General features: G+C 50.0%; 1 protein-coding gene across 1 annotated transcript in view; it reads right to left on the reverse strand.

Annotated features, from left to right (window-relative positions):
- The window catches only part of lamc1 (laminin, gamma 1), a 368,639-nt gene that overhangs the window by 293,066 nt on the left and 62,881 nt on the right, over positions 1–12,692 (reverse strand). The gene's annotated exons all lie outside the window — the stretch shown is intronic.

Consider the following 12,692-nt stretch of genomic DNA (forward strand, 5'->3'; position numbering starts at 1 on the left):
TCTTTTTGGGTTGTGAGAGTGAGACCCACGCAGACATGGGCAGAATGGGCAAACTCCACAGGACAGTGACCCGGGGCCGGGATCAAACGAGGGTCCTCCGTACTAACCACTGCACCATCATGTCTCCGGCCATGAATGATTTAAACACAAGGATGACACTTCTAAATTTGAGATAATGGGAACACCATGTCAACATTGGTCAGAAAGTGCAGGAGTGATGATTAGTAGAAAAAGACAGAGGCAGCAAAGGTTTGGATGAACTGAAGATTGTGGACAGTGAAGGATAGAGAACGGGGACGTCCGATACAAGAGCATTGGAATCGTTAAGCCTGGGAATGACAAAGACATAGATAAGCATTTCAACAGGAAACGGGCTGAGGCTTGTTGAAGGCAAGTGATGTTAGGGAAGTGGGAAGGTGGTAGTGCTTGTGATGGAGAAGATCATGTCAGAAGTTCATTGCAGATTTTCCAATAGGACACTGAGGCCATGATCAGTCTGGTTCAACCTGGAACAGGGGGGAGGAGCATTGAATCAGTGGCCAAGGTTGTGAATAGTTTGGTTCTAGCCCAAGACCGGAGACGGAATTGATGGGTAGGGTAGAGGGACGTAGAGATTGTGGCTTCAGTCATGTCTACATGGGAGATGGTCAAACAGGAAGGACCAAACGGCCAGGGAATAAAAATACAGGAAAAATAAAATGAGCAGATAGTGAACCTTTTTTTTTTAAAATTTAGAAAACCCAATTCCCTTTTCCAATTAAGGAGCAATTTAGCATGGCCAATCCACCTAGCCTGGACATCTTTGAGTTGTGGGGTGAGACCCATACAGACACTGGGAGAACGCGCAAACTCCAAAAGGACAGTGGCCCGGGCCAGGCTTGAACCCGGGTCCTCGGCGCCATGAGGCAGCAGTGCTAACCACTGTGCTACCCGTGCCAAATGGTTTTATGTATCGTTATAACTCCCATGACCTATTGCTCACCTCAAGCTATTAGCATCTACTAATTTATTCTGAAGCAGGTGATGAAGTAGGAAACCTGACAACTTTTACTTAATATTAGATTTTTCCCTCTGGAATAGGAAACAAAGGTGCAGGTTTTTTTTTAAAGTTTCATTTGGACATTCTTTGCAAATAGGTTCATGTCGAGGGGCACAATGACCCAAGTGAGCATTCCTCCTTTAGCTGTAGCAGACAGAAACTAACAGCATCCATACAAGACGACAAACAGGAAACAGTCACTAAAGTTAAAGTGTGGAGAGAAACATTCAGAAGTTCTCAAATAGCTCAATACATCTGAAGGCAGAAATTGCCCCGCTCAAACAGTAGGCGCCAATGACTTCAATACCTAAATGTTCTGCTTATATGGCAAGAAGTGGAAATAGCTACAGACAACACTGGCCCATTAGGCCAACTTTAAATCAGGCTTGGCTTTCCTGGTATGCTGCATGTACAGCCTTTTCCTGGAGTCATTTGTCACCACATTCTGAGTGAATAGTGCCTATAGAGATGAATTGACAAATGAAACGGTTATAAAAGCAAATGGATTTCTTTATTTGTAACTTCCTGTATGACTTACACAATCAAGAATTGCATGCAACTAGCACAACTTGTTAACTCAGCATTTACTACGTTACAGGTGATTTGTTAACACAAACTGTAGTTCCAGATGATGGGGTCTCCAGTTCAACTGCTGTTCTCAAAACCTGCGTGTCCTGACTGGGCACACACCGTACCAGTAGAGGTGGGTTCTACTGATTATAAATCAAGTCTCAATACTGGTCCTGAAAACAAGTCTGCTCTTTGACAAGGTGGAATGAAAAAAATTAATGTATGTGAATTAAGTATATAAAAATCAATTTTGATTGATCCATCCAGAGATGAAATGAAAATGAAATGAAAATCACTTATTGTCACAAGTAGGCTTCAAATGAAGTTACTGTGAAAAGCCCCTAGTCACCACATTCCGGCACCTGTTCGGGGAGGCTGGTACGGGAATTGAACAGTGCTGCTGGCCTGCCTTGGTCTGCTTTAAAAGCCAGCTCTTTAACCCTGTGCTAAACCAACGCCAGTCATAATATCTATTAGACATGAGATTTTTTCACATTTTGAAAATAGGCCTCGAGTGAGATTCTTAAATCTTAATGGCTCCCACTGTTACCATCATCAGGGATAAACCAATAATTGTTTTTTCTATCATTCTACAGCTCAAAACACTGTCCATGCACACACAATCTGAGTTTCAATGGGTGATTGGATTGGATTAGTGTCACATGTACCAAAGTACAGTGAAAAGTATTTTTCTGCGAGCAGCTCAACAAATCATTAAGTACATGAAAAGAAAAGAAAATAATAAGAAAATACCTAATAGAGTAACACAAGGTACACAATGTAACTATATAAACACCGGCATCAGGTGAAGCATACTGGAGTGTAGTATTAATCAGGTCAGTCCATAAGAGGGTCATTGTGGAGTTTGGTAACAGCGGGCAATAAGTTGTTTTGAGTCTGTTCGTGCGTGTTCTCAAACTTTTGCATCTCCTGCCCGGTGGAAGAAGTTGGAAGAGTGAGTAAGTCAGTTGGGAGCGGTCTTTGATTATGCTGCCTGCTTTCCCCAAGCAGCGGGAGGTGTAGATGGAGTCAATGGATGGGAGGCAGATTTGTGTGATGGACTGGGCTGTTAATGGTTTTGCTGGGTATGTAATTTAAGTGAATATTGATCAAAAAATTATTTTTTGTCAGTTAATTTCAGAGCTACATCAGTGATGATAGTAGTTACTTATTCTTTGCAATCAACAGAAAATCAGCCCCCCCCCATCCCCCCAAAATTTACAAACATGTGTGCAATATGCTCCTTTTACAGTCTAATGTATCATATTTTACTAAATAAATCATTCCAATGTGCCAAAGCTGGTTTTACATGGTAGTTTGGACTGCAAAAGTGAGCAAATTGAGCCACATTTAATTATCTATAGTACATCTGCTCGCCTGTAAATTGGCTGCTGAAGAGGTGGGGTACTATTCAGTAACTGTGCTGGTGATCTTTTGGCCAGCACACACAAGTAGTAACATCAACGCACCAATAACAAAGGCTTATGCATGATGTTTTTGGCACCACAGCCTGACACCTAAAGACATCACTTTGTCAGACAGTAGCCAGAAAGCCCCAGTAAAAAAATGGGTCTTCCTTCCGGTTTATAGTTTGTTTTAAAATACAGCATCTTTATACTAATAAGACCTGTACTATGGAATCTGGCAGTATAATTTCAGCCAATCATCCCATTGTACCCAAATGTCAAGGTGCGGGGTGTGATTCAGCGACCACATTGCACCCAGTGAGGATCCAGGCGTGACAGATGAATCGCGCAAGAACCCCAAATCCCTCACTGGGTGCCCAGGCAGCACTGCCCAAGTGCCAATGCCAGGGGTCGGGCCGAGAGGCAGAAAAGATTGGAGGAAAGGAGATTCCTGAAAACAATTGCTCTCCACGTAACCCAACTGCAAAATAAAAATCCTGATGTGTAATGTGCAACTGGTCATTGCAGTTTGTGACATTTGAATATGATATTAAGGGAAATTTTGATCTCCAAACCTCCAGGCCCAAGTTATGATTCCACTGCTGGAAATCACAGCAGAGCAGAAATCATACTGTTGCCTAAATCAAGCGTTTACCAGGGGCAAATAGACCAGCAACAGTAATCTTGATCACCGATCCTAATGCATCTGTTGGGGTTATTCAGGGTCTGAATAAGGAGCCATTGGCAGAAGAATATATAAAGCAGCTCAAGATGCATGCATCTCTCAAATTTCTATAGCCTTTAAAAAAAATAGTTCATGGGATACAGGCATTGCTGGCTGGGCCAGGATTGCCCATCAACTCCAGGGCATTTAGGAGTCAACCACATTGCTATGGGCCTGGAGTCACATGTAGGTCAGACCAGGTAAGGATGGCAGATTTCCTTCCCTCAAAAGGACATTAGTGAACCAGATGGATAATTACAACAATCAACAATGGTTTCACGGTCATTACTTTTAATTCCAGATTATTATTGAATTCCAGTTTCACCATCTACCATGGTGGGATTCGAATCCAGGTTCCTCGAGCATAACCCTGGGTCTCGGGATTACTAGTCCAATGACAATACTACTAGGCCACTATCTCCCCTGCAAAATGGGTGTTGTTCGTCAGATCTCACCAAGAGTTTAACAAGTGTTTATTCATTTTTTTAAAAATATATTTTATTCAAATTTTTTTCCGGCCAAACAAAACAGTACAAAAATGTTTCCCTTTTTACAGCAATAAAACAATATAAATAATAGTGACCGTTTTTTAACAAATAAATAATATATAAACTAAATGGCAACTGCCATAACAAAACATTAACTCTCCCAAATAATAAAGTCAAACAAGCCAATATACATATCCAAGTAAAAATATCCATACAAAAGCACCCCCGAGGACCCATCCGAGCCCTCCCCCCCCCTCCGGGTTGCTGCTGCTACTTTCCCAGTTCCTTTATCGTTCTGCGAGATAGTCAAAGAACGGTCGCCACCGCCTGGTGAACCCTTGAGCCGAACCTCTTAGTGCAAACTTTATCCGTTCCAGTTTTATAAACCCTGCCATGTCGTTTATCCAGGCCTCTACGCCCGGGGGTTTAGCTTCCTTCCACATTAACAATATCCTTCGCCGGGCTACTAGGGACGCAGATGCCAAAACATCAGCCTCTCTCGCCTCCTGCACTCCCGGCTCTTCTGCAACCCCGAATATAGCCAACCCCCAGCTTGGCTCGACCCGGACCCCCACCACCTTCGAAAGCACATTTGCCACCCCCACCCAGAACCCTTGCAGTGCCGAGCATGACCAAAACATGTGGGTGTGGTTCGCTGGGCTTCTCGCGCATCTCCCGCACCCATCCTCTACCCCGAAAAATTTACTGAGCCTTGCTCCGGTCATGTGCGCCCTGTGCAAGACCTTGAATTGTATTAGGCTATGCCTGGCACACGAGGACGAAGAGTTTACCCTGCGTAGGGCATCTGCCCACAGCCCCTCTTCATCTCTTCCCCCAGCTCTTCTTCCCATTTTCCCTTCAGCTCATCCACCATGATCTCCCCCTCGTCTCTCATTTCCCTGTATATATCCGACACCCTACCATCCCCCACCCCATGTCCCCGAAATCACTCTATCCTGAATCTCCTGCGTCGGGAGCTGCGGAAATTCCCTCACCGGTTGCCTCGCAAAAGCCCTCAATTGCATATACCAAAATGCATTCCCCTGGGGCAACCCGTATTTTTCCGTCAGCGCTCCCAGACTCGCAAACGTCCCGTCTAGGAACAGATCCCTCAGTTGCACAATTCCTGCTCTCTGCCATGTTCTAAATCCCCCATCTATTCTCCCCGGGACAAACCGATGATTATTCCTTATCGGGGACCACACCGAGGCACCCACCATTCCCTTATGCCATCTCCACTGCCCCCAAATTTTCAGCGTTGCCACCACCACTGGACTGGTGGTGTATTTCTTCGGGGAGAACGGCAACGGCGCCGTCACCAATGCTTGTAGGCTGGTTCCTTTACAGGACGCCATTTCCAGTCTCTTCCACGCCGCTCCCTCCCCTTCTCCCATCCACTTACACACCATTGAGATATTGGCGGCCCAATAATAATCACTTAAGCTCGGCAGTGCCAGTCCCCCCCCTATCCCTGCTATGCTGCAAAAAAAAAAACCTCCTCACTCTCGGGGTCTTCCCAGCCCACACAAAGCTCATAACACTCTTTCTCAATTTTGAAAAAAGCCCTCGTAAACATCACCGGGAGGCACTGGAACACAAAAAGAAATCTCGGGAGGACTACCATTTTGACCGCCTGCACCCTACCCACCAGTGACAGGGACACCATGTCCCATCTCTTAAAATCCTTCTCCATCTGTTCCACCAATCGTGTCAAATTAAGCCTATGTAGGGTTCCCCAGCTCCTGGCTATCTGGATCCCTAAGTACCGGAAATCTCTTATTACCCTCCTCAGCGGTAAATCATCTATTCCCCTGCTCTGCTCCCCCGGATGCACCACGAACAACTCACTCTTCCCCATATTCAGTTTGTACCCCGAAAATTCCCCAAACTCCGAGTGTCCGCATTATCTCAGGCATCCCCTCCACTGGGTGCGCAACATACAGCAATAGATCATCTGCATATAATGATACCCGGTGTTCTTCTCCTCCCCCGAGTACTCCCCTCCACTTCCTAGAGCCCCTCAGTGCTATGGCCAGCGGCTTAATTGCCAATGCAAACAGTAACGGGGACAGGGGACACCCTTGATTTGTCCCTCTATAAAGACGGAAGTAGTCGGACCTCTGCCTGTTTGTGATCACACTTGCCACCGGGGCCCTATATAGCAGCTGTACCCATCCAATAAACCCCTCTCCAAAACCAAATCTCCTCAACACTTCCCATAAGTAGTCCCACTCCACCCTGTCAAATGCTTTCTCAGCGTCCATCGCCACCACCATCTCCGCCTCCCCCTCCGGCGGGGGCATCATCATCACCCCTAGCAGCCTCCGTATATTTGTGTTCAGCTGTCTCCCCTTAACAAACCCAGTTTGATCCTCGTGGACCACCCCCGGGACACAATCCTCTATCCTCGTCGCCATCACCTTGGCCAGGAGCTTAGCATCCACGTTCAGGAGGGAAATAGGCCTGTAAGACCCGCACTGCAGCGGGTCTTTTTCCTTCTTTAAGAGAAACGATATCGTCGCCTCAGACATAGTCGGGGGCAACTTCCCCCTTTCCCTGGCCTCATTAAAGGTTCTCATCAAAAGTGGGGCCAGTAGGTCCATGTATTTCTGATAAAATTCCACCGGGAACCCATCCGGTCCCGGGGCCTTCCCCGCCTGCATGCTCCCAATCCCCTTTACCACCTCCTACACCTCAATCCGTGCTCCCAGTCCCGCCCTCTCCTGCTCCTCCACCTCCACCTTCGGGAATTCCAGCCGATCCAGGAAATGCATCATTCCCTGCTTCCCTTCCGGGGGCTGAGCCTTATACAGCCTCTCGTAGAATGCCTTAAACACCCAGTTCACCCTCTCCACTCCCCGTTCCATCTCACCTTCCTCATCCCTCACCCCACCTATCTCCCTCGCCGCTCCCCTCTTCCTCAGTTGTTGGGCCAGTAACCGGCTCGCCTTCTCTCCATACTCATATTGTACTCCCTGTGCCCTCCTCCACTGTGCTTCTGCCTTGCCCGTGGTCAGCAGGTCAAATTCCATATGTAGCCTTTGTCTTTCCTTGTACAGTCCCTCCTCCGGAGCCTCTGCATATTGCCTGTCTACCCTCAGGAGTTCTCTCAACAGTCGCTCCCTTTCTTTGCTCTCTTGCTTCCCTTTATGGGCCCTTATGGATATCAGTTCCCCTCTGACCACCGCCTTCAGCGCCTCCCAGACCACTCCCACCTGGACCTCTCCATTATCATTAAGCTCCAGGTACCTTTTGATACACCCCCTCACCCTTAGACATACCCCCTCATCCGCCAACAACCCCATATCCAATCTGCAGAGTGGGTGCTGCTCCTTTTCCTCTCCTATCTCCAGATCTACCCAATGTGGAGCTTGGTCCGAAATGGCTACGGCCATGTACTCCGTCCCTGTCACCTTCGGAATCAGTGCCCTTCCCAGGACAAAAAAGTCTATCCGTGAATGCACCTTGTGAACATGGGAGAAAAATGAAAACTCTTTACTCCTAGGCCTAATAAATCTCCAGGGGTCTACTCCTCCCATCTGCTCCATGAAGTCCTTGAGCACCTTGGCCGCTGCCGGCCTCCTCCCGGTCTTAGACCTAGACCGGTCCAGCCCTGGATCAAGCACCGTATTGAAGTCTCCCCCCATTACCAGCTTTCCCGCCTCCAGGTCCGGGATACACCCCAGCATGCGCTTCATGAAGTTTGCATCATCCCAGTTCGGGGTGTATACGGTCACCAGAACCACCGCCTCCCCTTGCAATCTGCCACTCACCATCACATATCTACCCCCACTGTCCGCCACTATGGTCTTTGCCTCAAACTGTACCCGTTTCCCCACTAAGATAGCCACCCCCCCCCAATTCTTCGTATCCAAGCCCGAATGGAACACCTGCCCCACCCATCCTTTACGTAGTCTGACCTGATCTGCCAGTTTCAAGTGCGTCTCCTGCAACATAACCACATCAGCCTTTAATTTCTTTAGGTGTGCGAGTACCCGTGCCCTTTTAATCGGCCCATTCAGCCCTCACGTTCCACGTGATCAGCCGGGTTGGGGGGCTCTTTACCCACCCCCCTTGTCGACTAGCCATCCCCTTCTCTAACCCAGCTCCTCACCCGGTTCGCACGTACCCGTATATCCCACCGACGGTGCCCTCCCGTCTCGACCCCGCCCCATAACAGCTCCCCCTTCCCCTTAGCAGCAGCAACCCAGTTAACTCTTTCCTTCCCCCCCCCCCCCCCCCCCCCCCCCGCTAGATCCCTTTCTAGCGTAGTTGCACCCCCCCATGTTGCTCCCAGAAGTCAGCAAACTCTGGCTGACCTCGGCTTCCCCAGTTTGTCCTCGGCCCCTCATTGTGCGAGGCCCCCTCCTTCCTGCGTCCCCGTTCCCGCTACAATTGCCATAGCGCGGGAGCAAAGCCCGCGTTTCCCACTCGGCCCCACCCCCGATGGCGCAGTTCCCTTTTCCTTCCCTCCGGCGCCCACAGTTCCCCATACACCCTCCCCCCACCCCCACGAGGGGAAAGAGAAAAGTTACAAACTTGGAAAATTGAAAAAATCCCCCCCCCCCCCCCCTTCCCCGTCGCACATAATCATCCCACCACTTTATTACAGAAGCTTTTTCTCTCGCCAGACTATTCCAGCTTCTCGTTCGAAATGAATGTCCACGCCTCTTCTGCCGTCTCAATAGTGGTGCTTCCCTTGGTGTGTGACCCACAGACTCGCCGGCTGCAACATTCCGAATTTAACCTTCTTTTTGTGGAGCACCGCCTTGGCCTGGTTGAAACCTCTGCACTCCAATCTTGGTACACGCGGATCACCGCGTTCTCCCACCTACAGTTCCGAGTTTTCTTCGCCCATCTTAGAACCATCTCTCTGACATTGTAGCGGTGAAACCTCACCACTATGGCTCGAGGTATTTCTCCTGCCTTTGGTCTTCGCGCCAGAACTCGGTAAGCTCCCTCCACCTCCAAAGGGCCCGTCGGGGCCTCCGATCCCATTAGCGAGTGAAGCATCGTGCTCACATATGCCCCGATGTCCGCCCCCTCTGCGCCCTCGGGAAGACCCAAGACTCTTAGATTCTTCCTCCTCAAATTATTCTCCAGGGCTTCCAACCTCTCCACACACCTTTTGTGCTGTGCCTTGTGCGTCTCTGTCTTCACCACCAGGCCCTGTATTTCATCCTCATTCTCCGCAGCCTTTGCCTTCATGACCCGAAGCTCCAACTCCTTTAGCCCTTCAATCGCCTGTAGCATCGGGGCCAACACCTCCTTCTTCAGCTCTTCCACACAGCGCCGCAGGAACTCTTGTTGCTCCGGGCCCCATACCAAACGGCCACCTTCCGACGCCATCTTGCTTCGAGCTTCCCTTCCTTGCCGCTGCTCCAGTGGATCCACTGCAATCCGGCCGCTATCCTCTCCTTTATCCATATTTATACGGGGGGATTCCCTCCTATTTCACCGCACAGTGATTTTGGCCGTTAAAAATTGCTGTTGGGGCTCTTATCAAGAGCCCAAAAGTCCGTTTCAACGAGAGGTGCCGAAACGTGCGACTTAGCTGGTCATCGCCGCACCCGGAAGTCTAACAAGTGTTTATTAACTACTTTCATCATAGAATTTACAGTGCAGAAGGAGGCCATTCGGCCCATCGAGTCTGCACCGGCTCTTTGAAAGAGCACCCTACCTAAGCACATACCTTCACCCTATCCACATAACCCGGTAACTCCATCCAACACCAAGGGCAATTTTAAACATTAAGGGCAATTTTAGCATGGCCAATCCACCTAACCTGCACATCTTTGGACTGTGGGAGGAAACCGGAGCACCCGGAGGAAACCCACGCACACACAGGGAGAACGTGCAGACTCCGCACAGACAGTGACCCAAACTGGGAATCGAACCTGGGACCCTGGAGCTGTGAAGCAATTGTGCTAACCACCATGCTGCTACTTGTAATTATACAGCTAGAAGCAGTCTCAAAACTTGTCTCTGCATGTCTTTCCTCTCAGTCTCAGGTCATGTGTTCTTTACATGACACTGTGGGCAGTACTGTGCCCATTCCCATCAACCCTTTCTGTGCCAGACCCTTATACTAACCTTGCTTCTCACAGGGTTGGGGCGTGGGGGGGCGGCCTTTCAAAAACTTGTGGTCTTTAAGCCATGAGGGTAATAAGTGTGCAAGTGTTAATTGTATATATTTTAGGGCAGCACGGTGTCACAGTGGGAGAGCACTGCGGCCTTACGGCGGCGAGGTCCCAGGTTTGATCCCAGCTCTGGGTCACTGTCCGCGTGGAGTTTCCACATTCTCCATGTGTTTGCGTGGGTTTCGCCCCCACAACACAAAGATGTGCAGGGTAGGTGGATTGGCCACACCAAATTGCCCCTTAATTGGAAAAAAAATGAATTGGGTACTCTAAATTTATATAACAAAAAAAATTGTATAGATTTTATTTATTTTTTTCAATTAAGGTCAATTTAATGTGGCTAATCCACGTACACTGCCCATCTTTGGGTTGTGGGAATTGATTATTGACCCTATTCAATTGTGTGCAGGTGATTGGTATTAACTGGGAATTCACTTGTGTCCCTATTAGAAGGCTGGGGGTTCAAGTGCCTCTCTAGGACTGAAGCACAAAGATCTACGTTAACACAAGTGCAACACTGAGAAAGTGTTGCAGTGCTAGTATGCGATGTTACAGTAAAGTTACCATGGCCCGGTTTAGCTCAGTTAGCTGGACGGCTGGTTTGTGATAAAAAACAAGGCCAACAGCATGGGTTCAACACTTCCCAAAGGTACTCCCACTCCACCCGATCAAAGGCGAACTTCTCCGCGTCCATAGCTGCCAGTACCTCCGCTTCCCCTCCACCGAGGGCATCATAATCACATTGAGGAGCCTCTGGACATTTGTATTTAGCTGCCTACCCTTCACAAATCCCGTCTGGTCCTCATGAATCATCCCCGGGACACAGTCCTCAATTCTCGAAGCCAGCACCTTCGCCAGCAACTTAGCATCAACATTGAGGAGCGAGATCCGTCTATACGACCCACATTGCAATGGATCCTTGTCCCGCTTCAAGATCAAAGAAATCAGCGCCCTGGACATGGTCGGGGGCAAGGTCCCCCCCTCCCTCGCCTTATTAAAAAGCCCTCACTAGCAACGGGCCCAGCAGGTCCACGTATTTCCTGTAGAATTCAACCGGAAACCCATCCGACCCCGGGGCCTTCCCCGCCTGCATGCTCCCCAATCCTTTAACCAGCTCCTCCAGCCCAATCAGCGCCCCTAAACCAGCCTCCTCCTCCTCCTCCACCCTCAGGAACCTCAGCTGATCTAGGAATCATCGCATCCCCTCCTCCCCCGCTGGGGGCTCAGACCTGTACAGATCCCCATAGAAGTCCCCAAGTACCTAGTTTATTCTCACCGCACCCTGCACTGTATTCCCCCCTCCATCCTTAACTCCACCAATCTCCCTCGCTGCCTCCGTTTTACGAAGCTGATGTGCCAGCATCCGACTCGCCTTCTCCCCATCCTCATACATCACCCCCTGTGCTTTCCTCCACTGTGCCTCTGCCTTCCCAGGGGTCAACAGGTCGAATTCCGTCTGGAGGTTCCTTCGCTCCCCAAGTAGCCCCTCCACGGGGGCCTCTGCATACCTCCTGTCCACCCTTAAAATCTCCCCCACCAACCTCTCCCTCCCCTCTCTCTTCTCCGTGGGCCCTAATGGAGATTAGCTCTCCCCTGACCACCACCTTCAACGCCTCCCAGACTACCCCCACCTGCACCTCCCCGTTGTCGTTGGCCTCCAAATATCTTTCAATACACCCCTGCACCCACCCGCACACCCCCTCATCCGCCAACAGTCCCACATCAAGGCGCCACAGCGGGCGCTGGTCCCTCTCCTCCCCCAACTCCAGCTCCACCCAATGCGGGGCGTGGTCCGAGATGGCTATGGCCGAATATTCCGTTCCCTCAACTTTCGGGATTAGCGCCCTACTAAAAATGAAAAAATCTATCCGGGAATAGGCTCTATGGACGTGGGAAAAGAAGGAAAATTCCCTGGCCAGCGGCCTGGCAAACCTCCATTGATCCACTCCACTCCCTTCCCCCCCCCCCCCCCCACCACCACCAACCACCACCACCACCACTAGATCCTCATCTAGCCATTTTGCTCCCCCCATGACAGTCCCGTAAGTCAGCTGACTCCTGCTGACCACGGCCTCTCCCGCCATTCCATCGACCCCCCCCAGTGAGAGAATCCCCCCACCCCTTGGCGGCCAGTGTGCGCTCCTCTCCAGCACCGCCCCCATCCTTCCCTAACGCAGGAAAAAGCCCGTACTTTCCTGAGCCGGCCCCGCCCCCTCTGGCGCAGCTCCTTTTTGCAGCCTTACCCCAACTCCTCATCCCCGGGCCTCCACCCCCCCCCCCCCCCTTCCTCCGTGGGGCCCTGCCCCTCCAACACCGACGTCCACA

Source organism: Scyliorhinus torazame, chromosome 7 (genome assembly GCF_047496885.1).
Source record: "Scyliorhinus torazame isolate Kashiwa2021f chromosome 7, sScyTor2.1, whole genome shotgun sequence".
Classification (NCBI taxonomy): domain Eukaryota; kingdom Metazoa; phylum Chordata; class Chondrichthyes; order Carcharhiniformes; family Scyliorhinidae; genus Scyliorhinus; species Scyliorhinus torazame.